Source organism: Schistocerca gregaria, chromosome 3 (genome assembly GCF_023897955.1).
Source record: "Schistocerca gregaria isolate iqSchGreg1 chromosome 3, iqSchGreg1.2, whole genome shotgun sequence".
In the NCBI taxonomy this organism is placed as follows: domain Eukaryota; kingdom Metazoa; phylum Arthropoda; class Insecta; order Orthoptera; family Acrididae; genus Schistocerca; species Schistocerca gregaria.
Window position 1 is genome coordinate 775,044,030 of NC_064922.1, and position 26,911 is coordinate 775,070,940.

General features: G+C 42.2%; 1 protein-coding gene across 1 annotated transcript in view; it reads left to right on the forward strand.

Annotated features, from left to right (window-relative positions):
• The first annotated feature begins 5,442 nt into the window (after positions 1 to 5,442).
• LOC126354149 (uncharacterized) overlaps positions 5,443 to 26,911 on the forward strand; it is a 107,280-nt gene continuing 85,811 nt past the window's right edge. The window contains exon 1 of the mRNA XM_050003559.1: positions 5,443 to 5,527. The gene's annotated coding sequence lies outside the window, so the exon portion shown is untranslated. The remainder of the gene's footprint in view (positions 5,528 to 26,911) is intronic.

Here is a 26,911-nt window from a genome sequence, read left to right on the forward strand (position 1 = left end):
AGTGCAAAGGAGCGTCAAACGGCAAGCTCGTCGACGTGGGAATGCTCCCCTCAACCACATTCGGTGACCTGTGCTGCTGATGATAGCCGTAGATCGCATTCGTTGATGTGAAGCGCGTTGGCAGTGCCGCAGCACAGACGTAGCTCAGTTCGAGGGAAAACTGCCGGAAGTAAAGGAAGGGCGGCAGGATAAGTGCTGAGAGAGAGTGTGGTGCAAGGGCCCCCAGCAATTGGCTGGTAAGGTATGTAGGACAACGGCGTCGACGTTGAGCTGACGAAAAGTGTTATTGCTCAGTCAAGGATATGATAAACCGTCCCTGCACCGTGGGAGGGTTAGAGACTCGTACCTTATCTTGAAGAGCAAGCCATGGAAAACGTATGGACTAAAAACTGCTAGCACGCGGTGGACCGTGGAGAGCGGAATAGGAAGTGCCTGTGCCACGTGGGGAACCCGAAATATACATTTACATATTGTATCCACTGCAGAAGATCGAGAGCTCATAAACGATTATCTATGAGCCAAGCTCGTAGTTGAGACAGTAGCTGCCGGCAGTTGAGGGCAATCGTGCACCGCAGATCACTTGCGAAATCAAGTCCTAAGCATTGGACAGTATCAGGTACACGCAACGGAGCAGCGCTGTCCACAAGAAACCCCGCACCTACAGCCATCGCTCTCGATTTTCAGACGTTAAGGCAGCTACCAGAAGCGTCGCCGTAGGTGGTAAACCATGCCAACGATACCCTGACGTCAGCATCGCCACGAAAAACAATGATGAGATCGTCCGCGTAAGTAGTGCAGCTGAGTATTTAGGTAGCGAGAGACATCACAGACAGGCGTTGATGGAGACCGCGAAGCAATGGTTCCATGGCGAAAGCATACAACAGCGCAGAGAATGGGCAGCTTTGAAGCGCCGAACTGCAAATCAAGAAGGGAGGCGTTAGATGGCCATTGCAGAGCACACGGGACGTAGCTCCACGAATATACGCATTACAACGTTAACGGTAGTATCAGGGTATCCCACATTGCGGAGCACTCCTTCCAGGTAGTCGTCATCAATCCGATCGAAAGCCTGGCTGAAGTCAAGAGCTGCCCAAAATCCAGAAATATGACCAACATGAGCAAGAGCGATAATGTCCCGTAAGTGACAGAGGGCAGTGCGGGTGGCATTGGCACCTCTCAAAGAAGTTTCATCAGGGAAAACCATGTACCTAGCCGTTCGTTTATGCCGTGCAGTCAAAAGACGAGTAAGGATCTTTGTGCCGCTCTTGGGAAACGTGAAGAGGCGGTAATAGCATCTCTGTGAGGCACCCCGAGGTGTATGGGAATGAGGAGACAATCGAGGAAAGTGTTTGGGATCTGCCCAAGAGGCGACATAATGTCACGACAAATTTGCGTCCACACTAGGGGACGAAACATGTGATAAAACTCCAGTGGACGCTGTCAGGACCAGGCGACTTGTTCGAAGAACCCGCCTGGATACCAACATGACGACGGCTAGCATATCCATTGTTGTATCCCTAGGAACCGAGCTAAAGGGAGACTGTTTGGGATATACACGAGAAGTGACATAATGACCAACGTAATATTGGCAGGGTGGTGACTCTTCATAGTACAGCGTAACATAAAGTGTGTGGAGGGTAGATTGTATATCTCATAGGGTATCTAAGCATCGCCCGTGATCAGTCATAAGACCATAAATCAAAGTCCTCCGACGGTGGACTATAGGGCTTCTACGGTATATGGCCGTCAGAGCATCGGAACTTGATATCCTTAGCGTGGCGTCGCACAACGTCGGCGCACAGCTCTTCATTCGCCAGCTTTGTTGGCACAGTGGTACTAAGTATCGAAAAATGAAGCACGTGAACATCTTGCGGCGTGTACCATTACCTTCTTTCTGCGTAATTTTGGTGGTGTAGAATTAATTTAGTTATTTCGTATAAGTCAGGACAGATTGCTACGTGCTGTTTGAAAAACGCGCGCAGGCGTCAGTCGCAACCTACAGTGATGATAATGTAACATAGCAATTTGAATTCTTAATATTGTTTTTGGAACGCGACATACGTATATTTTAGGCTCGAATAAATGTGTCTACACAGTGTTCTGTGTAGCTACGAGTGGATTATGTCAAATCTACGTCGAACGTGGGCAAACTGGGTGCTTGTATGATGAGTATTTCCGTAATCAAGATAGCCAAAGTGTTCCGGGTTTCAAAAGGGACCGTGTCGATGCATTTTTCCGCGTGTAGGGAAAGCCGAAGACGCCATACGCTAAGTCACAATGGAGACGAAAACGTATGTCGAGAGAACGAGAGGATGGTCATAGAAGAGGATTCTTATGAAAAATAAAGAGGACGACAGAAGTCAGTGCATAAGGGAATGTCGTACTCGCGAACCCTGTCAGCACCAAGGCTCTACGAACGGGCCTGCTTAAACAAGAAATTTAAGGGCGAGCTACAATTTCAAAACCCTTCAATGACGTAAATGCTCGAAACAGGAGAACGTGGTGCTGAAGCCAGAAAACCTAGACTATGAAGCAATGGTCACTTTGCCGGACGAGTCTTGTTGTAGACTATTTCCTACTCCTGGCCGAATTTAAGTCCTGAGAGTGGAACATGACGAGCGTTCTGTGATGACTCGGGCAGTCGTATCGTGGCATTCCACGCGTAAGGTCGCAATTCTGGCAAGGACTATGTGAACATTTTGGCTGATCAGTTCTATTTACCAGTGGTGATGGTTCAAATGGCTCTGAGCACTATGGGACTCAACATCTGAGGTCATCAGTCCCCTAGAACTTAGAACTACTTAAACCTAACTAACCTAAGGGCATCACACACATCCATGCCCGAGGCAGGATTCGAACCTGCGACCGTAGCAGTCACACGGTTCCGGACTGTAGTGCCTAGAACCGCACGGCCACCGCGGCCGGCCCAGTGGTGATGCCATTCTGCAAGACGTAGAGCCCTTGTTCACCCAGCTCGCATTGAGCAGGACTGGCTTTGCCAGCACAATGACGCATCTCAACTGGCTACCACGGTTACTATATTTCACTATTATTGAGCCTTCGTGCTCTAATTTGGAAAGAATAGTGTCCGATTGCTGTCCACTTGCATCACCGTCACCCAAACTGCCACTGTTCTGCGGGAATAATTGTATAAGACTGCCTTAAAAAGCATACTGAACATGTATTTATTCACTCCGAGAAGACTAGAGCCTGTTTTGAATGGCGAGGGTTTTTCTAGACCGTATTGGGTACAGTCACGTGTTGCGTTTTGTTGTTTCCATACTTCAGTGCACCCATTGAATGAATACTCCTTACAATTTTCATTTTCTAAGACGATTAATTTAATATGGTGTACTTCCCTGTTCTTAAACTATAATCTCCGTCTCTGCTTGAGTGTGTCTCTTTACAGTTATTCGGCGGCCCATGTAGCAAACTCAGCAACTACACTACTGGCCATTAAAATTGCTACATCACGAGAGATGACGTACTACAGACAGGAAAAAGATGCTGTGATGGTGAAATGTTGTTGTGATGCCTCGTGTGAGGAGGAGAAATGCGTACCATCATGTTTCCGATTTTTATAAAGGACGGATTGCAGTCTATCGCGATTGCGGTTTATCGTATCGCGACATTGCTGCTCGCGTTGGTCGAGATCCTATGACAGTTAGCATACTATGGAATTGGTGGGTTCAGGAGGGTAATAAGGAACGCAGTGTTGGATCCCAACGGCATCGTATCACTAGCAATCGAGATGACAGGCATCTTATCCGCATGGCTGTAACGGATCGTACAGCCACGTCTCGATCCCTAAGTCAACAGATGGGGACATTTGCAAGACAACAACAATCTGCACGAACAGTTCGATGACGTTTGCAGCAGCACGGACTATCAGCTCGGAGACCATGGCTGCGGTTACATTTGACGCTGCATCACAGACAGGAGCGCCTGCGATGGTGTACTCAACGACGAACCTGGGTGCACGAATGGCAGAACGTCATTTTTAGGATGAATCCAGGTTATGTTTACAGCATCATGATGGTCGCATCCGTGTCGGCGACTTCGCGGTAAATGCACATTGGAAGCGTGTATTCGTCATCGCTATACTGTCGTATCACCCGGCGTGATGGTATGAGGTGCCATTGCTTACACGTCTCGGTCACCTCTTGTTTGCACTGGCGGCACTTTGAAGAATGGACGTTACATTTCAGATGTGTTACGACCCGTGTATCTATCCTTCATTCGATCCCTGCGGAATCCTACATTTCAGCAGGATAATGCACGACCGCATGTTGCAGGTCCTGTACGGGCCTTTCTGGATACAGAAAATGTTCGACTGCTGCCCTGGCCAGCACATTCTCCAGATCTCTCACCAATTGAAATCGTTTGGGCAATGGTGGCCGAGCAACTGGCTCGTCACAATACGGCAGTCACTACTCTTGATGAACTGTGGTATCGTGTTGAAGCTGCATGGGCAGCTGTACCTGTACACGCCATCCAAGCTGTGCTTAACTCAATGTCCAGGCGTATCAAGGCCAGAGGCGGTTGTTCGGGTACTGATTTCTCAGGATCTATGCACCCAAATTGCGTGAAAATGTACCCACATGTCAGTTCTGGTATAATATATTTGTCCAATGAATACCCGTTTCTCATCTGCATTTCTTCTTGGTGTAGCAATTTTAACGGCCAGTGGTGTACAGTTACAGGCTACTTTCCTAATCTAATTTTATCGACATCACATTATTAACTTCGGCTGGATTCCATTACTTTTATTTCACTTTCATAAAAAGTATATATAAATATATATAAATTTGATAATAAAATAAATATAAATTTGATAATAAAGTTTTCTGCATTCAAATACTCACAGAAAATATTTCAGTGACTAATTCGTTTCGACTTGTGATTCAATCTGTTGTTAGCCAAGTACCACATTTGGTGACCGTCAACATACGCACATCATTCATCCATCGCTGAATTTAATTTCGAGAAAACACAATAACTGCACGTAACTCACACTTCGTAATGTCCTCGAGTACCATGTGCGTGGTTACTCATTCACACCAACTTTAAAGTAGTGGGTGCTTTGATTCGTTTGTATCAGGTGCAGTACGGCTTTGCGTGCTTCGGCCGCAGAAACTCTTGCGTTTTTTCTTGCGCCAGGTTTCTGGTTTCAGATTGTCGCGTCCTAAGAAAACAGCATGCTTAAGACACTGGCTGACTTGGAACGCCTTACCGCCGCGGAGGCTGGCAAGCAGCCACTGCAAGGTCTGAGGAAGGCACGGAACGGTTGGCGCGCGCAGTGCATACCCAGCGATGGGCAGCACTTTCGCTGCAGCCGCTACCAGCAGGCGACTTTCACGCGCCGCAGCTGGCGGGCGGTGGGGGGCGGGGGGCGGCAGGTGGGGGCGGACCCCGAGGCGTCGCGGTGCGCGTCCCGGCGGCAGTAGGCGTAGCGGCCAGCCGCCGGATACATCACCAACGCAGTCGCCTAGCAACGATACCGCGACGACGCACGCGCTCCGCAGAGGTGAGTGACGCTTTGTGCCCATTGTTGCCCCAAGTCTCAGCCATCCAGTCTCCTGCCAGACGTACTGACTTACAGGCTTTTGGGATCACATCTGCTGGCCGTTTACAGCTTTGTTTGTCCACCACGAGATCTCAGCCAAAAAATTATAGTTTACTTTTCTAGATATACATATAGAGCTACCAGGCTCCCACCAAGGGTGTAGTCACAGAAAGCCTACAAAAATTGGCTGGAAAAAAACAAACCAAGAGAGCAAATCGGTTAAAGAATGAACGGAGGGTGTTCCACGTATTCTTGTACCCTTCGTGTTCCCATCTTCTGCCTACGAGAAGAAGCGTTTCCTCAACCTGCGACATAAAACGCACGCTGTTCTCCCAGTGTCATTTCTACTCAATCATGTCGTCCAAGCAAACTACTAGCAAGCACAGTCTATCGCTAAAGTCGTTTATCTGACAACAATGCGCTTTATTGACACAGCCGACGTCTAGGCAGCTCGTTATGTTCAGCAACGGACTTTAAGCGTTACATCTCTACGGTGGTGTAGGATCTGATAGGTCAGCGAGTGCAATCGGAAAGAAACGTGCTATTTGACTGAAAGCTTACGAGTTTTGCTGATTTCTGCTGTTTGAGGACTGCTGATAGACCTTAACGCACGAGGTGTTTGGTCTCTAAGACCGCGAGAGAATTTTCGAACACGCTGTCCAAGGTCAATTCCGGCGGAATACTCAACCCCCCATCCCCAACTCGCCAATACTACAATGTTTCATTGTTGGCTGCATTATTGCCTTCTTTGCTGTTGTTGCCCTCTGGGACTTTCTTGACGGAGCCTTATGAACTATGTACTTGTTCACTTTTTTCAGTATACTACAAAATATTTTCACAGGAAACTAAATTTTAAATAGCCTAAGAATGATGAAATTTATAGACCACGGGCCAGGAAGAGATCAGTAATTTAGATCAAGAAATAGGCGAAAAAAGGCGACGATTCTGCAACAGCTAGTGTTCACAATCCTGCCAATGTGATGAAGATCATTCAAAAAACTGCGGGGCGATTTCGATTGTCACCTTCCTTTCTTCAATAAAATCCTTACAGTGTTAATTAAAATCGAATGTTTTCTGAGTGGTGGTAAACATAAATGTTGATCCCACTAATGAAAGTCAATTTTTCAGACATTCTTTTTGTAGCGGAATTTTTACGTGCAAGTTTAAACATTGGAGTTTAGTTTTGTGTAAAAATTTACTTTGTGCGGAGATCCTATAATTTTTCAGAATGTAAACGTCAATTCTCTAACAGTTCGTTTATATGTACTGTTCAAAAACCTCACAAATAAATGTGCTTTTGTGTGACAAAAAGTAAAATAGTGTAACCGTTATTTTATACAATAAAACCAACAAGGAGTATATAAACAGCAGTTAAATAATTGTAAAAATAAATGTAGTATAAATTAAAATTTTCTGAATATTTGTGCCTGAAATCTCGGTTTCAGTATAGGGGCCCCACACATCAAAGACGCAAACTCTCCAAAATTTCTGTGAGTGCATCTCAATGGCGGAATGTAGTTTATGTTTCCTGGGGAGTCTCGATATTTTTTGAAATGAACACTGCCTGCGTCATAAAGATCTGTGCTGTGATAAAGTAAACTACGCCGATACTATAAGCATATATTGAGACTGCCCTAGCTCAGTCAGTAATACAACTGACTAAAAGCAACAGAAATGAGATCAAACTTGGATTCAAGTGTACTTGACGAAGCCACAGACACAGATGCGTAACGTACACGATATGGACCCACCTGCAAAAATCCTGACCACCTAACAAAAAATGAATAACCTATCATTAACTAACTTAACTTTCCTTACAGCAAGCAGAAATAGAAATTTAATGTAGTATGTTATAATATCCCATGTAATATAAACAGAGATCATTCGTTTATTATATTCAAAGTATAAACAAAAATTATTAATACATTATAGTGATTGGCAGTTAATATCAATAAGCATGGGCCTATAGTCCTATCTATTGTGTGATTGATTTATTCTTGTAATTCCTCACTGTACTCACCTTGACCTCTAGAGAAACTGGACCATACGGCACACTTTCTGTGATGGAAGGTACTGATTATTTCATAGGCATCAATAGATCACTTTGGCTACTATGGAAGCTGAGATCACTAACCCCCTCTTGGGTCATAGAATTACACAGATATTTCCTTATAAATATGAGTATCGAAAATAAGTGTTCAGCCGAAGAAACAATAACAGGAATTGTTAAAAACAGGTAAAATGTTGTGCATTACTCTGGATTGCTACGATTGAATTCTCTGTTACTAATAGTTTTGTTAATCAACTACCCATGTTAACTGGGCTAATTCTTTATTCAGAGCTTTTTTGGTCTGGGCATTTACAGGATACATCCTTGTCATATTCATTTTGAAGAACGCACTGAGAATGCACTGTGAATCCATTCGTCTAAGCAGAATTTATACATTGTGGAAAAATAATGATTAGCATTATGCATATCCTCAATTTTGCTCTTCAGCATGGTTACAATGATCTCAAAACAGCCATTACAATGTCCCATTTCTTTGCCAAAGATGTAGCCAATGACACTGCTTCTTAGAAACGTCGTTAGCAAGATAAATTATCAGCTGCATCTAAACAAGAGAACGCGATTTATCAAGCTGCACATTTTCCGATTACATAATTTGTGATTCTAAACAGCAAATCTTCGATTGCCGTGCTGTCTGAAAAATTAATTCACAATTCTCTTATTGCTTTTTCAAAACAACAGCTTGTTCTCTTTCTTCCCTTTACATAGATGTCAATATTATTTTTTGTGGAGCCTTAAGTAACCTAATAGATATAAGCATAACAAAGGGCATTTACGGACTGGTATCTCGAACGTGTTGAGCCATGCTTTTTAAGGTACAAAAATATACCAGAAGTTTCCATCTTTTAATTCTTTGGCTAACGAGAAGATACAACGTTTCTAATGCGTTGAAAAAGGACCTGACAAGTGAGTGGCAGTACTAAGCAGCTTCATTCTTCTTTCCCGAATAAATCGTTCTTATACCCAGAAATCGAAACATTGGTGGTAACTTTGTCTGCAATTTTAGCTACACAGGGAGATGTATCTTTTGAGTTGTGGAATGAAACCATTAGGAAAGTGGAAGAACTTAGCACTGATGAACCAGTTTTGCCTAGAAAAAGGAAGATGCCAAAACACTACGACGAATGTAGTTATCGTCATGCGGCTCAACCGCCGGATGAAATGTATAGACAAATATTTTTTTAAATAATTGATGTTGCTGTGGATTCGCTAAATCGAACATTTGACTCAAATGTTCTGGAACTTACTCACAGCTTGATGCTTTTGATATCGGTCATATGTGTACTGATCGAAACCTGCAGTTCTATGGCTGAACAATGAACAAACATAGCTGTCGATTCTTACTTTATAATCCTTTTAAATGTCCACTGACATTGTTCTCGCTATCGTAACACTGACTACGACAATATTTTATGTTGAGGGATAAACATGTTATGGCATCCTCGACGACTTCAAACAATCTCCTAGAAGTTGTTGAAGTTATTTCATAGAAGCCCATAAAAACTTTTTAAACTTGAAATTTTTTTAATCATATTTGAAAAAAATGGATAGCTGTTTCTTCACTGATATGTCAGAAATCTCATCTACTAGCTAACATAGAAAATATGTTGACTTACCATACATGTAGAAGAAAACCACCAATAGCCCTTTACGAGATAAAGAATTTTTGAAAAGTGATTTCATTTTCCAATGTTTTTTCTTAGTCATTAAGCTCTGAATGTTTCTAGAAAAATAAGAAAAAAATTCTCGAGTTCAAAACCTTCCGGGCAGGAGCGACTGGCGGGGGCACCGTTACGACATGAGGGTCAGGTAAATACTAATACAAAATACTTCACAGAACACAAAATTTAGTGTGCTTGCAATAATGTACATTACTTAATTCTGAAGGCCAACTTCGTCTGTAGCTGTTTTAAATGCAGATCACTTGATTTTTAGTTGGGAAAAACATGAAAGTCCTTAAAACACGTACTTTGATAGGCACAATTATACATTACGCTTTTCACACCGCGTTTTGCTGCGACTTTTGCATGGCTCGCATCTGCAAGTATGTGGTACTGGAATATCAGCAGCACTTGGAAAATGTTCATACCATCATAACACTTATCACTGCAAGGAAGCGTAGCAGGTGGATTAAAGAATTTAGACCTGTCTGCTACAGGAAATTCGTCTTCATCTTGTTCAGTCTCACCGTCACTTAACACTCTTCTATCCACGTGCAAGCAGTCCTTCTGCTACCTGGGAACATATAATAATATCAAATGACATTTGTGTAAAGATAAAATAATTTGGCGTTGCAAATTATCCTTTGCCTCTAATTTGAAGTGTAGTAAATCTTTCTGTTCTTTTCTTGGAATATTATCGCCTTGATGCTTCTCCTGCATTGGTTCCATGCATTTACCACAGCGAGGTCCAAAAAGTGCAAAGTTACTTTCCATGTCCATTTTTTACTTCTGAACCAGCTTCTATAGCTTTCCATCAGCTGGTCACGAACATCAAGTCTGCCTAGCTCTTTGGTCGTATTTGTGCACCACAGAAAGACAATCGACTTCAGTTTGTTTGTTTTCAGTTTTGGCTCAATCGGTGCAGAGCCACAGTAATTTGAAGCCATGGATAATTTTGCTGTTTTTCCACTCTACAATTACTAAATCATGGTTCTGAGCAACATGTTGCTTTGTCCACGAGCCATCTTGGAGAAAGGCGATCCCTATATTCTGTTGGCCATAATTGTTCCACTTCCATAGAGCTTCATTTCAGTCAATTGCTGCAAAAAAGTCTGTCGAAGTAGACGAAGCTTTCTTGAGATGAGGTCTGTGCTAACCTTAATATCACAGAAGGGCCTAATCCAGACCCCTTAGTTCGTATCGAAATTTGTTTATTACAGACTTCCTCAGTGGACAGTGACCTGTAAATGGTATCACTTGTTCATCAATTGAGTATGTTACATGACTTCATGGAAGACTCAGTCACGCGTTTCTTACATCAAGAACTGGCTGCACTTTTCATAATTTGTTATAATTACCGGGGGAAGAGGAAACAGTAATCAAATAAAAAGCATTTCTGAGTGCCAGAAATCTGTCTCTTGACATGATTGTTGAAGCTGAAGTATAACCATACAGAATGCTTCAATACAATCTCAATTGAGGAAATCAGATGCAGTCAATACTCCGGTTGACAGCTATAAATTTCACATGTTCATTTCCATCTATGCTTTTTCCATGATTGTACACATTGCACTGATTAGTATGTTCTTCAGCAATCTTAAAGAACTAAGGATCTGGAAACTGGAAAGAAAATTGATTTGAAAACAGAACGAATTATATCATGGTAACCAAGAGACAAAAAGTATATTGTAGCTGCATTCTAGAAAATCCAATGGTCCTCAGTGATGCTTAGGTTTAAATAAATTCTTCTTCGACATATTTTTCCCCTGATAAGTTTGTAGAAGATTAACTTTTATGAGAGTTTCTGCTTTTGGTTGATTTTTTTTTCTGGATACTGATACATTTTCAACAGCTATTTCATTTGCATAAGAATCGGAACTCGCTGCACAAATGTTCTCTGTCACAAACAAAGTTACAGAATCGTCTTCACTGATTACTTCTAAATTTGATCCTTCAAGCAACTTCAGTATATCTTACTCAGTAAGTCCATTTATTATCTAAAAACTTCCCAATTAATTACATCATGTATAATTTCTAGACAGTAGTGTTTAATTTACTGTATTTTGAAGTATTTACAAGTAATTGCATACAAGATTATAATATTGCATTAATCAGCATGCAAGGATGCGAAAAAATTTTGTTGAGCACAACTAACCTCATAAAGGAAGAATGCAAAAACGCCTAACCCTCACGAATGTGACAGTGGAGACATTTTCGAGTACCACAGACACAATAACCACGCAAAACGGATATTTCGAAAATATGCATACACTTTGCGATGTCCAGACACCGCCTGAATCCAAGCAGTTTTACAGAATTATTCACTAACACAACTGTCACATATAAGACGAAGCCACTACATCTCACGCAAAGACACAGCAAGACAACCAAGCACAACAGCATCGCAAAATGGACAAAGCTGCGATCTAGTGGCGTTCTGTGGTATTATATGAACTACAGTTTCTGGCTGGAATCACAGTCAGTCTCCCAGGGGAAAAAAAGCATATAGTCGTACCTAACCCTCGTGGTCGTGAGAGTAGGAGCGTAAAGGTATAGATATCACAATTACGTCACAAGATACAATGTTTTACGCAACTATAAGTTTAACCTGAGCATCCTTTATATCGGAAGCACTCATTTTCTCTGGCTGTATGCCTAGTTAATATGTTTACATACAATCAGCACTGATACCGACATATTTTTTGAGAGTCAGTATGGACTCAACATTTTTTTTTTCTGCTTTCTCATCTGATTTATCTTTTGATTTATCTTTTGAATCTCATTCTCCTACCTAACGATTTTCCCGCCACATATTACTATCTTATCAGAAATAAATACACATCACTTGACAAGCGAGGGCTACCCTCTTCGACCACTACCCAAAACGATTTTGGTCCTGGGGTCGAATCCCACAAATGCTTCAATTTTAAATAAAACTACACACATCACTTGACAAGCTAGGGCTACCCTCTTCGACCACTACCCAAAACGATTTTGGTCCTGGGGTCGAATCCCACTAATGCTTCAATTTTAAATAAAACTGCTTGGCATTGACAGCAGAAGGCTTCTGGCATAAGAAGCTACCCTCATTCTGCCAAGGGCTTTGTCAAAGAGGGTGGAGGCACGGACAAAGTTTCAGATCACTGTCTTGCCCTTTGAGTGGGAGACTGCCGCTAAACAGGGAGGAATGGTATGAGAATGCAGAAGGCAATGGCAATTACTGCACAAAAGACACAATGTGTATCCACAGGACATGTGGCCTGTAACTGAAATAGTGCCATGAAGATCTCTCCACTGGCAAAAGCTTCCGGAATAGTTCCCATTCGGATCACCGAGAGGGGTCTGCCAAAGGTGAGGTGACCTTGAAAAAAGACTGAATAACCAACGAAAGGATAACGTTCTGTGAATCGGGGCGTGTAATGTCAGGACTTTGCAATATCAACAGCAGTAGATCAAATTCAAATGGCTCTAAGCACTATGGGACTTAACATCTGAGGTCATCAGTCCCCTAGAATTAGAACTAAGTAAACTGAACCTAAGGACATCACACACGTCCATCCCTGAGGCAGGATTCGAACCTGCGACCGTAGCAGCAGCGCGGTTCTGGACTGAAGCGCCTAGAACAGAGGCAAAAAAAGATATAATGACAGTAGGATTCGTTATGAATACGAAGGTAGCGCAGAGAGTTTGTTACTGTGAACAGTTCAGTGATAAGGTTGTTCTTATCAGAATCAACAGCAAACCAACACCGACAACGATACTTCAGGTATGCATGCCGACGTTGCAAGCTGAAGATGAAGAGATAGAGAAAGTATATGATGTTATTGAAACTGTAATACGTCACGTAAATGGAGATGAAAATCTAATAGGCAAGGGGGATTGGTATGCAGCTGTAACGGAAAGAGTAGATGAAAGGCTTACACGAGGATATGGGCTTGGCACTAGGAATGAGGGAAGAGAAAGACTAATTTTAGCTAGTAATACCGTATACTCTGTTCGATAATTACAAGAGGAGGAGATATACTTGGAAAAGGCAGGGAGAGATGGGAAGATTCCAGTTAGATTAAATCATGGTCATGAAGAGATTCCGAAATTATATACTGGATTGTAAAGCATACCTAGTAGCAGATAAACACTCAGATCATACTTTAGAAGTGATGAAGAGTACGCTGAAGTTTAAGAGACTAGTCAGGAATAATCAATACTCAAATAAGTGTGATACAGAAGACTAAGGAATGAAGAGATACGCTTGAAGTTCTCTAAGACTATAGATACTGCGATAAGGAATAGTTCTGTAGGCATTTCAGTTGAAGAGGTTTAGACATCTTTAAAAATTGCATTCACAGAAGTTGGAAAGAAAAAATAGGTACTACAAAAGGTGATAAAAAATACATTTTTGCAAATAAGGTAAATGCGAAAAAACTATGGGTAAGGTAAGACATACTTCAGTTGATAGATGAAAGAAGGAAGTACAGAAATGTTCTGGTTAAACTCAAGAACGTGGAAATACAAGTCGCTTAGTAACGAAATAAATAGGAAGTGCAGGAAAGCTAAGGCAAAATGAATATATGAAAAATGTGAAGAAATCTAAAAAGAAACGATTGTTGGAAGGATTGACTCAGCATATAGAAAAGTCAAAACAACCTCTGTCGAAATTAAGGTTGGTAACATTAAGAGTACGATGTGAATTCCACTGTTAAATACAGGGGAGAGAGCACATAGTTGGAAAGAGTACATTGAAGGATTCTATGAGGGGAAGACTTATCTGACGTGATAGAAGAAGAAACAGGAGTATATATAGGAGAGATAGGAGATCCAGTATTTTAGAAAGCTTTTGAAGACTTAAGATCAAATAAGGCAGAAGGGAGAGACAATAGCTCATCATAACTTCTCAAATCATTGGAGGAAGTGGCAACAAAACAACTATTCATGTTGACATGTTGAATGTATGAGTATGGCGACATACCATCTGACGTATGTGGACTGAGAGGAAATCGAAGAAAGACGAGAGTAATGAGAAGGAGCAGAAATGAGAACATCGGGATATTTAATATCAGGATTAATGGTCACGAAGTAGGCGAAGTTAACGAATTCTGCTGCTTAGGCAGCAATATAGCCATGATGGACGGATCAATGACGTCAAAAGACTAGCACTAGCAAAAAGGGCATTCCTGGCCAAGAGAAGTCTACTAGGACCAATTATAGGCCACAATTTGAGGAAGAAATTTCTGAGAATGCACGTTTGGAGCACTGCATTTTATGGTAGTGAAACATAAACTGTAGGAAAAATGGAACAGAAGAGATTTGAAGTGTATGAAATGCGGTGCTACAGAAGAATGTTGAAAATTAGATGGACTGGTAAGGTAAGAAAGTGGAGGTTCTGCGCAGATCCAAATGGATGGAATAATTCCTTTGCTTACCACGCACTTTACTGCAAAGAAATTCTGTCCAACAACTTTGTTCCTGATTTATTTCAAAGAGACTGACGTCTCACAGCGCCTGTAATATCTCGCTATGGATTTACGTTGGCTGTGAAAGGTCTTTTTCTGTCTCTAACAATAGTTTGCTTGATGAAGATGTGGTTTCTAAATGCCTCTTCGGTTTTAAGAATCTGTTACATGGTTCCACGCATTGTGACTTACTATTAGGCATGACTGTTTTAAACATGAAACAGATTCGAAATGCAGCGTCTGTGTATACCTCTCTTACTTACCAAATCGTCAGACGACACGACTGAGTGACAGAAAATGAGACTATACGTGGGATACATCGCATCTTGATTCGGATGACATGGAATGATCCAAACCATAGGTCGTTTCAGAGTGTTGTTATCGTCCTAGAGCAATAGGTTTAACAAAGTCAAAAGAAAAAGACGTCAACAGATGGCAAGTGCTTAATCTCTTTAACCTCCCTTCGCAGACTATATTGCGAGGGATGTTACAGCCGTACCTTTCACCAAGAGTAAACCGCCATTGTTTGTAGTAATTACTTTCATGAAACAGATAAAGTGAAACGACGATACTTACGTTTTGTTCTTAAGGTTATATATTGCCAAACATATTATCGCAGCATAAACTAGTGTATGCCAGACTACTCACGAAATATTTATCCCACATACTGTATATTATAATTTCGACCCAATCAACTAGCATCACCTCGCTTTGGATCCAGTAACCTTGTTCGTGAGCCATGCCTCGGCCTCAACAGGCATTTTGTATTCTCGTCATTGCCCTTGTCGAGTAAGGGAATTCGGCAGCGCTGGCGAGCGCTGCACTGTGCGAGATTGGATAGGGCGATATTGAGACACTGGAAATCCATATGAGCGAGCGTTATCCTGTTGGAAATCCGCCTGGAATGCTTTTCCTGAATGGCAGTATACAACAGGCCGAATCAGCAACCTTACGTACAAATTTGCAGTCAGAGTACGTGGGATAACAATTAGAGTGCTCCTGCTGCCGTACAAAATCGCATCCCAAGCCGTAATTCCAGGTTTAGGTCCAGTGTGTCTAGGACGCAGACATATTGGTTCAAAAAATGGTTCAAATGGCTCTGAGCGCTATGGGACTTAACATCTGTGGTCATCAGTCCCCTAGAACTTAGAACTACTTAAACCTAACTAACCTGAGGACATCACACACATCCATGCCCCACGCAGGATTCGAACCTGCCACCGCAGCGGTCACGCCGTTCCAGACTGAAGCGCATAGAACCGCACGGCCACACCTGCCGGCCAGACATTTTGGCTGCAGGCCCTCAGCTGGCCTCCTTCTAACCCACACGACCATCACTGGCACCGAAGCAGAACCAGCGTTTATCAGAAAACACAACAGACCTCCACTCTGACCTCTTATGAGCTCCCGCTTCACACCACTGAAGTCGCGAATTGCGGTAGTTTGGGGGTTAGTGGAATACACCCTACAGGACGTCTGTCTCGGATCTATCCTTGAAGTAACCGATCCGTAGCAGTTCGTTCCGTCACTGTGGTGCCAACTGCTACTCGTATTGCTGACGTTGGCGCAGTACGGTGCGCCAGGGCCATATACCGGACACTATGGTCTTCCACCTTGGTTTCGCCACTTGTCCGTCTGGAACCCGGTCTTCCTACGCCCGTATATTCCAGTGACCAGCGCTGCCAGCAATCACGTTGTACAGTTACTGCATTCCTACCAAGTTTTTCTGCAGTGTCGCAGAAGTAACATCCATCTTCTGGTAGCCCTATTACACGACCTCGCTCGAACTCAGTGAGGTGTAAATAGTAGCATCTTTGTCGCCTTGAAGGCATTCTTGACTAACGTCAACTCACCACGTCCAGCCTCAATGTAACTAACGCTCAAGACCGTTACATGGTGTATTTGAAGAAAAACTGATTTGCATCCTCATATTGGCACTAGTAGCGTCACTCTTGTGCGACTAGTGCGAAATCTGAATAGACATCATCTTTTAGATGGAGATTGGTTCAAATGGCTCTGAGCACTATGGTACTTAACATCTGAGGTTATCAGTCTCCTAGAACTTAAAGTTAATCAACCTAAGGAGATTACACACATCCAAGCCCGAGGCAGAATTTGAACCTGCGACCCTAGCACCAGCTCTGTTTCATACTGAAGCGCCTAGAAACGCTCGGCCACTGCGGCCGGCTTTTAGATGGAGAAACACGCCTATCGACTTTCGTTTATGTCGTACACCTCCTTCTTGATGTTTAGACTCTTTTTTTTTTCAATTTATTTTCCAAGTCAGGCCTTACCACAGCGAACGATGCTTCGTTACGAGTATCTAGATCGCAACACGTCCGCTTGGATCCCAAAATATATGAGGTGAGCAAGGTGGTGAATTGTTAGGACAAAGAGTTCGCGTTCGAAAGAACTTTGACTCAAATTTCCGTTCAGCCTTCCACGTTCAGATTTTCCGCGGTTCTTCAAAATCTTTAAGGCAAATGCCAGGATTTTCCCTTTTAATAATGATACGACCGATTTTCTTCCCTACTCTTCCTCCCCAATCTGAGTTTTCTTCCGTCTCTGATTACCTTTTTTTTATGTGAAAACCTAATCTTCCGTCCAAATCTATTCGCAAATCACCCGCAGTGCCGGAGTGTCTGTCCATGTTCATTAGGTTATGCGCCAGTCCTCTTACTATGTTGCCTCGGAAGTTCGCTAGGAGCATTATGTTATAATTAAGCCAGAATTACACATAATTACGGTACAATCGTAGGTGTGTTGATTTCTCGAAGTGTTACTTACGCAGACAGAAAACAACTTGCGCCCTCAGAGCGAGGGTAACGTTTCTCTAACAGCAGAAGGCGAGGCGTGCCAATGCGGTATGGCCGACCGGTCAGAACCAGTGAAAGTCGGCGTTGTCGCCAAACTACGCTGTGGGCCGTAACGGCCTCAGGAATGCAACATGTGGACAGATACACGCACTGTGCGTGGAATGGCGCTTCCACTGAATTCACAGTTAACTGGGCACGCGCGCGTGTTCGAATGTGTGTTGCGCGCGGGGGATGTGCATGTGTGTGTGTGTGTGTGTGTGTGTGTGTGTGTGTGTGTGCGTTTGCGTGTGTGTTTGTGTGTGTGTGTGTGTGTGTGTGTGGTGTGCGGGTGGGTGTGTGCGTGTGTGGTTTGTTAATGGCTAGTCTCTTACGTATTCATCACATGAGCGAGTTCAACGCATTTATCAACATAGGGGCTAAAATGGACGAAGTTAGATATCTAAAATTGATTGGTGCAAAAACTTGTTAGGTTTGACTCTCAAATAACCATTAAATTATATTTTATTTTCGAATAATAAAAATGTTAGTGTATACTCAGGACGGACAAACGACATTCTAAAATTATTAATTGAAATCTCTATCGGTGGTAAGATAGTAACAACAAAAAATAAATATATTCTTGAACTACTGTAACAGTTACTAATTTCGGATTCTTAGACTGTTATCAGATGACAACAGACTGCTATAATGTTGGATACATTTTCTGATTTACTTTATCTCCATTTGCGAGTCGATGAAGACTTCGGTTACCGATAATCAGTTGGTGCGTAAATGAAAACGTCGTAAATGCCAGAAACGTGTTTTTCTTCGTGCTAAAAGTTTAAATTTAGTTGATACCCTAAGTATCTGAAAATTATGTAAAAAATAAAGTTATCCAGTTTATTAAGTACCATCCTCTATTTCTTCACGTCCACCTCAAATCTTTTTAGCTTTCCATACCTACTCCACCTAAAGCTATTCAGTTCTTTGTTTGTTCACGCAGTTTTTCCATCTCTACTGTCCCTTCCCCTGTGAAACCAGTTACCGTTACACTATGTGATCCCAAGTACCCGGACACCCCCAAAAACATACGTTTTTCATATTAGGTGCATTGTGCTACCACTTACTAGCAGGTACTCCATGTCAGCGACCTCAGTAGTCATTACACATCGTGAGAGAGCAGAATGGGGCGTTCCGCGGAACTCACGGACCTCGAACGTTGTCAGGTGATTGGGTGTCGCTTGTGTCATAAGTCTGTACGCGCGATTTCAACACTCCTAAACATCCCTAGGTCCACTGTTTCCGTCTTGATAGTGAAGTGGAAACGGAAGGGACACGTACAGCACAAAAGCGTACAGGCCGCCCTTCTCTGTTGACTGACAGAGACCACCGACAGTTGAAGAGGGTCGTAACGTGTAATAGTCAGACATCTATCCAGACCATCACACTGGAATTCAAAACTGCACCAGGATCCACTGCAAGTACTATGACAGTTCGGCGGGAGGTGAGAAAACTCGGATTTCATGGTCGAGCGGCTGCTCATAAGCCACACATGACGCCGGTAAATGCCAAACGACGCCTCGCGTGGTATAAGGAGTGTAATCATTGGACGATTGAACAATGGAAAAACATTGGTGGAGTGACGAATCACGGTACACAATGTGGCGATCCGATGGCAGGCTGTGTGTATGGCGAATGCCCAGTGAACGTCATCTGCCAGCGTGCGTATTGCTAACATAAAATTTGGAGGCGGTGGTGTTATGGTGTGTCGTATTTTTCATGGAGGGGGCTTCCACCCGTTGTCGTTTTGCGTGGCATTATCACAGCACAGACCTACATTGATGTTTTAAGCACCTTCTTGCTTCCCACTGTTGAAGAGCAACTCAGGGATATCGATTGCATCTTTCAACACGATCGAGCACCTGTTCATAATGTCAATGCCTGTGTCGGAGTGGTTACACGACAATAACACCCCTGTAATGAACTGGCCTGCTCAGAGTCCTGACCCGAATCCTAAAGAACACTTTTGGGATGTTTTGGAACGCCGACTTCGTGCCGGGCCTCATCGACATGGACACCTCTCCTCAGTGTAGCACTCCGTGAAGGATGGACTGCCATTCCCCAAGAAACCTACCAGCACCTGAATGAGCGTATGCCTGCGAGAGTAGAAGCTACCATCAAGGCTAAGCGAGGGCCAACACCATATTGAATTCCAGCATTACCAATGGAGGACGCCACGAACTTTTAAGTCATTTTCGACCAGGAGTCCGGATGCGTTTGATCACACAGTGTATATCTGGGTGTCTTTAGCCATGCCCCACTAGCTTTTGCTGGTGCTCATAAATATTAATGTTACACAGTGTAACTCACTTCAGTAGTTTAATAAAGATCGCAAATATTTTTCGTTTATACTTTACCCATTACCAGTTTCGGCCATTGCCGATCATCAAAATGAAACCGCACTTACTACTGATACGTGTTTGGAAACTCAATAGAAACAAGAATATCATGGAAAATAGTTATGGATAATACGATGTCAGATGACGTGAGGTCTATCCTCACAATGACATGCTTAATTTGCCAATACTTATAAACAAGTGCTAACGTTATGTTGACAAGGCCCTCATTTAAAAGCAGAGAACGAGACGGCGCACTTTGCAGCGCACCGAACAAGCATGCTGGAGTAATATCGTTGAATGAAGTAGAACTGTCTTCAGTGATGAGTCCCGTTCCGAAAAAAGCCTCGATGACCAGCGAAGAGGTGTCTGGATGCGCCCCAGAGATGGGATCCAGCCTAATAGTTCCTCACAATACGGTCCGACAACTAGGAGTGATGTTCTGGGCTGCTGTTTCTTTTCATAGCGGGACCTCTTTGGTTGCACCCCACAGCAAAGCTGTAAGTCGACGTTACTCTACGTCCCGTTTTGTTGCTCTTCATAGCGATCCAACCTGGGCTTACATTCCTCCAAAATAATGCCCGCCCCCACTAGACGAGAGTTTCTACTGCTTATCTAAGTGTTTGCCAAACATTAACTTGGCCAGCTAGGTCACCGGATCTCTTCCCAACTGAGAATGTTTGGAGCATTATGAGCAGGGCCCTCAAACCAGCTCGAGACTTTGGTCATCTAACGCGTCTATGGGACAGAATTTTCCACAGGACGAACGCGCTATGTACCCGCTCAATTTGTGACTATCTTTCTATTGAACAAATCATCGAATTTTTCTAAAATTACAATCGGTTGTTTGTTACACCACATTCACTGATTTCCGTTCCATTCCGATACTTACTTCGTGGTCCGTAGTTTTTTTCCCCTTAGAGTGTAGTACAAGCTTCCTTTAAGTTACAGATAAGTATAGTTGGTGGTTCATTTCACTATATTTTTCTTGCATGTTGTGGTACATGCTTCAATGTTCTCGCCGAGGTGCAATACATCACTAAGTTGAGGCGTAATTCCTCCCAGTTTTTCTTAGCAAGCACTGAAATAAGAAAAACTGCAAAAGTCACAAGATGAGCAGTCGTGTATATTTTATTCATGACAATAACATGAAATCCTGTCAGAATCTGATGATTTGTGAAAGATGGAAAACATAAAAATATTTGCAAATAGACAGAACTCTCACATGACCGCTGCCTCTAACGTAAACCTTACGTCTCGTCTTGAGACTTTGTATTTCTATTGGCGCTTCATTTCTTTTTTCGGTTTAAGCAATTTTCAAACTGTTTCTCTGTTACCACATTCCAGAGACTTCCACTGTCTTCTTCGCAGGTTTTTGCTCAGTCACGTTTTACCTTCGTACAACGCTGTGCTGTGACGTAATACGTGATGCCAATAGACTCTCCTACTGGAGATAACTTCTCCTCATTCTAGATAACAAGAAGAAACGGAAATTACGGTTTAACGTCCGTCGACAAGAAAAGGACATTAGAAACAGAGTACATGCTCGGATTGGAACATTATATGCATCTCTCAAAAGTTATCGATATTGGCATACTAGAGCCATCTGTTTCTGGATGTCGTGAATTCCCAAGTGCTACAACAGTCAAGTCCTCGAATGAAGCACTTGAAAATTCACGACATGAGTTCACTGCAAAAGTCAAGTCTTCGAATGAAGTACTTAAAAATTCACGGCATTCAGAAACAGATGCCCCCAGTGTGCCAATATCGATAAATTTTGAGAGGTGCATATGGCGCCCGAAGAGAGCATATTGGATAGCCGAAACGTAGCGAAAATATAAAATAACTTCTCAATTAGCACTACTGTTTGGCGAATAGACGTATTTTTGTTCCCCAATCTCCCACCGTGTCTGTAACCAAAGCGTCACCTTGCTCATTCCCTTCACAGAAAATTCCTGCGTTTCTTTCAGTACATCTTCCACAATTTAAGTGTTTAAGCAGTTGCTATTCACTGTTCTATTACATTTAATACGCCTCTTCAATTTCTTTATGCTTAATCGATATTTTGTTCTACATAGCTAGCCTTTCTCACTCAATAGCTTTTTCACTCAATATCTTGGTCAAGAAAGACAAGGTCTGCTAATTTTTCCCTTCGCACCTTCATTCGTGTTTTCAAGTTTTCTTTCACGTATTTCATTCCTTCTTTGACATTCAGTTTAAACAGAAGAGGAGGTTAACTGAAACTACATTACTCTCTTCTTTCTTTTTTCTGTCTTTCATTTTATCCTGTTTGTTCTTGGATGTCTTCAGATACAGTTCCATCTGCTGTGCATCGAGAAACGTCATTATCGTATCTTTGGTTTCATAACTAGTTCTTCTGTCACTAAGTGCTACATCAGAACTGCTTCTGTAATATCTTTACCTGTTAGTCAATATTTCTCTCTGTTCTTCCGTGCAATGTTCTAGACACTAATTAGCAACGCTGAAATATCAAATTTATCGTCCGACTGTTATTTTAATTATATCCTTGCCTGAATTAATACTCCTCACTCTCTTCAGTAATAACGGTTGTAGCGAAAGGATCTCTTATGTCCAAATATGGATGAAAATGTATACACATCAGAAACATATTCTCAGTGCGTAGTCGTTTGAAATGTTGCAGTGTTCTCATATTTCAGGGACAGAAGAAGAAGTCAAACACAGTCACTTACAAAGTAAATTCTCGCAGATATTACATTTGGTTGGTTTATAAATATTCCATTCTTTTCCTCGTTGTGCTTTTCTTTGTGACCAGAAAAGATGCTAACTTTCAATTTACTTTCAACTAAGCATCTCCCATAGACGTTGTTCTCGAGCGAGACGTCTGACGTCGTTGTGAAATTCCCACAATATTTCATCGGCATAACTGACCGGCATCTTCAAGGGTTACGGACCCACTGTTGAGCTGTGACTGAAGCCCCCATTTAAGCCAGTGGGAATAGCATATGCTTGGACGAAACAAAATCGGTGGTCATTAGCAAAGATTCTCTGATCGGTAGCGGGAAAGACATTTACGCCACCTCTCGGATGATAAACCAGGAGCTACGGTTCATATGGCTGCGACCCGGGCTCTAACCTAGCTGCAGCATAAATTTTGAAAAAAATTCTACGGCCCTAGCTGGCTAAGACTTCCGACATAAGAAGTCACCCTCGTTCTGCCAACGGTCCGTCAAAGATTCCTTCCTCGGATAAACCAGGAAACTGCCCTCACAGATATCTGAAACACTCCCCTTCTTTTGGCACTTACTTAACTAATTGTTTCATCAGCCTCAACTTAATGTGAAATCGTGGAAGTAACACCTTTTTGGGATCCACAAAGCTTTTCCTCTCAACATTTTTAACCCCTACCTGTAAGGCTTTTCTCAAGGGCCAAGCTTTCTTTATGTAGTGTTGCTTTCTGTCCCTACTGTCCCATTCATAGAGAAAGCACGTGAACAAGTGAACAGCACAGAGTGAAGAGGTACTGTGAACCGAAGGACAACAGCAGAAGCTCACTGCTTGGTGATGGTGGAGGAAGGGACAGCGCGACAGACAGGCACTGACATGAAAATACTACTGGTTTCTCCTAATTACTCTTTATTTTACGTATATCTAGTATAAAAACGGCTAAATATCAGTTTATGGAGATCCTAAAAACCAAAATTCAAACTCACTAGAGTGCTGAAATATCGTAAAAAGCTAAAGCTAGACAAGACGTTTGTGTAATAACTGTACGTGATGGAATTTTTTCACTATCTTCCCCGAAATCAGCACTTAATAAATTTGAAACAATTTTTATGTCGCAGACGTGTGTATTTACAGGGCCTGTTGAATGAAATGAACATAGTAATGAGTACAAAACATGTACTGACAGTAAACCGAAGAAAGACGGAAGTAATGACGAATAGAAGAAACGAGGTTAGTGATAAATTAAACATTGTGACCATGAAGTACAAGAAGTTGAGGAATTCTGCTGCCATGTAAACAAAGTAACACTCGAGGAACAAAGCAAGGAGGAAATAAAAAGCAGACTAGCCAAAAAATAAACATCTTGTACGGGAGTTCGTCTTTAAATTGAAGAAAAAAATTGTAGAATGTGGAGCACAGCATGTATGATGGTAAATCATGGACTGTGGGAATGACAGGGATGAAGAGAATCGAAGCGTTTGAAACTTGGTGCTATAGAAAGATATTAGAATTTACTGTAAATGGACTGCTAAGACAACGAACGAATGCGTGGATGCTCTTCTGAATCAACGAAGAGAGGTTGATGGGACATGTGTTAAGATATCTGGGAATAACTTCTATGCCTCTAGTGAGAGATGTAGAGGATAAAACTGCAAATGGAAGACAGAGATTATAAGACACTGAACAGATAATTGAGGACTTAGGTTGAAAGTTGTTGTCTGAGATGAATAGACTAGTACAGTAGAGTAATTCGCGGCGGAGCACTTCAAACCACTTGATTCAAAAAACTAGATTGTCTGCCTAAATTGCACAAGACATTGTCCTACATTTGTACTAGTATCTACCAGATACCTTCGTCAAGGATAGTAGATCAATTTTCTTCTTAGTGGTTCTTCTTCCTCAAGTTTGTTGAACATAACATAACATCTAAAATTTGATAAGTTTTGAAAATGCATCGCGACATTTTATTTCAAGCTCTCATTCTGAACCGAACAGCTACTGATACGTTAGTTGACAAAGTTAAAGTATCCTGAAGTCGTTATTATTTCTTAAAATATCGATCGGTGAAGTATCAGTGATCGAGAAACACTTAAAGAGGTTAACTTCGTACTTAAAGTGTGCATCAAACATGTCTCAGTATTTCATCTCCACATTTGACGGAAAACATTCTGTTATTGTAGTTAAAAGATTGCATTACAGAAATCAAGCAAAGTTCAACGTGGTATCGTTTGTTTTGTTCTCCTCTTCTTTCAGACTTCCTACAGGGTTTCCAACGTTACAAAAGAAAGATGTGGCATAGGATGACACAGCACAGCCAAAGGTCTGATGGTGGATGCAGACTTTCACCTCGTGGCGGAGCGGTCACTGACAGCTGCGAGACGTTGAGACTGTGTACAACGTGATCAAAGACGTCACTCTTAAAATCCACACGGATCATCCACAGAACTAGAACAAGCCACTAGTTGGATGTTGATCCTTATACTTGTACAGTATTTTTCAATGAATGTACGTCCTTTTTATTTACAGTTCGTCACTAAAATAACATTTTCATTCTAGAAACCAGATGGCATTGGCACTTGGGATGATACTTACATATCAGCCCTTGTCATTGCCTTTGATATCCTCTGATTTTCAGATACAAGATATGAGGACAGGATATCACTATTCTGTGAATGTAACAGGAGGGTAGTTTAAAAAGAAATGACCCACATAAGTGAAACTTTTTTTTTATTTTGCATTGTAGTCTCACTGTACACTATTGCTTTCGGTCAAGCAATGTTCCTATGGCTTCATCCCATCTCCAAGTTTTGACTTCTTAGGCCTGCAAAATACCCGTCAACTTCAGCTGTCAGTTCTTCGTTTGAAGAGAATCTCCATCCACGGAGGAAATTTTTGATCGAGGGGGAGAGATGAACGTTTGATGGAGCCAAATCAGGCTCCCAATTTAGTTCATGTATTTTTGCTATATCAGTGACACTTGTGTGGGGTCGCACTGTCTTGATGAAAACTTTCTTCCTTGTTAAAACTGGCTTTCTTCACATATAGTTTGCTGTAGTTTGTCCTGGAGGTTATCATAGTATTGACCCGTAATTGTTTGACTAATGGGAAGATCATCTTCAGCAAACCCCTATCGCTTGACAGGAAATTGAGGCCATGGCTTTTCCAACCGAACGTATTACCTTCGCTTTCTTCGATGGAGTTGAATCATCATTTTCCCACTTCTTTGTTGTTTTCTCTGTGGGAACATAAGTGGATCCAAGTTTCATCTGAGGTCACAAACCGGTGAAAAAAAACTTGTTGGTTGCTCTGAAAACAGACCAGACATTGTTCCGACATTTCCACTCCCATTCATTTCTGATATTGCGTTATGAGCCGCGGCACCCGTGTAGCAGATAATTTTCTCGTATCCAACTCCGCTATTAAAATGTAATCTGTCCGTTCGGATGACATCCCTACAGCTTCAGGAATTTCTCGAGCTTTCTGTCGGCGATCCTCCATGACCGTCTTATACGCTTAAGCAATAATTTCTGGGGCAGTGCCACATTTTGGGCGAGGACTGTGAGTATCATCATCTAAGATGACCCTACCGAATTTTAAATCATTTGTGCACTTGGCAACATTGAGTATGAACGAGCAGATCCAGCATTGTTTTCAGCTTTGCTCTCATATCTTTCTTTACGGAGTATTTAATCACTGCTCGAAGCTTGATCTTTTACATCTTCGTAAACCACAACAAAATAGCAGCAGAGAGACGTCCGCACCACAGATCTCTAGAGTATCATGTGTTTACTCTTGAAGGATAACCTATTGTTATACGGTAACGTTGTTGCGCTTCCGCTAATATCATATGGTGATCCCGCAAACTTAACTACACTCTTAACTGCGAACACAAATATATCTCTGCCCATATCTCCTAGCTGCAAATGTTGGTTGGACTGCACGAGTTACTACAGCTACAATAGCGTTATCACTCGCATTTTCGCCTCGCAGGTACTTCTGATGTGAGCAAGTGCCTGCGAGGCAAATTTCCACAGGACTCCACACTTAAGCGAACTTTTTGAAATGTTTCATTGACGTATACGAGGCGGATTTTTTTTCACGTTGCTCACTCCTCTCGGTATCACGGTTACCTGTAGCATCGTGAATTTGGGCTTACTTTGCCTCTGACTAAGATACAACCACACTGACATTTCACCACACAGCAAAGGACATTCTTATAGGATTGGTGATAAATTTTAGCAGTTGCAACACATAATTAGGACAAGCCAC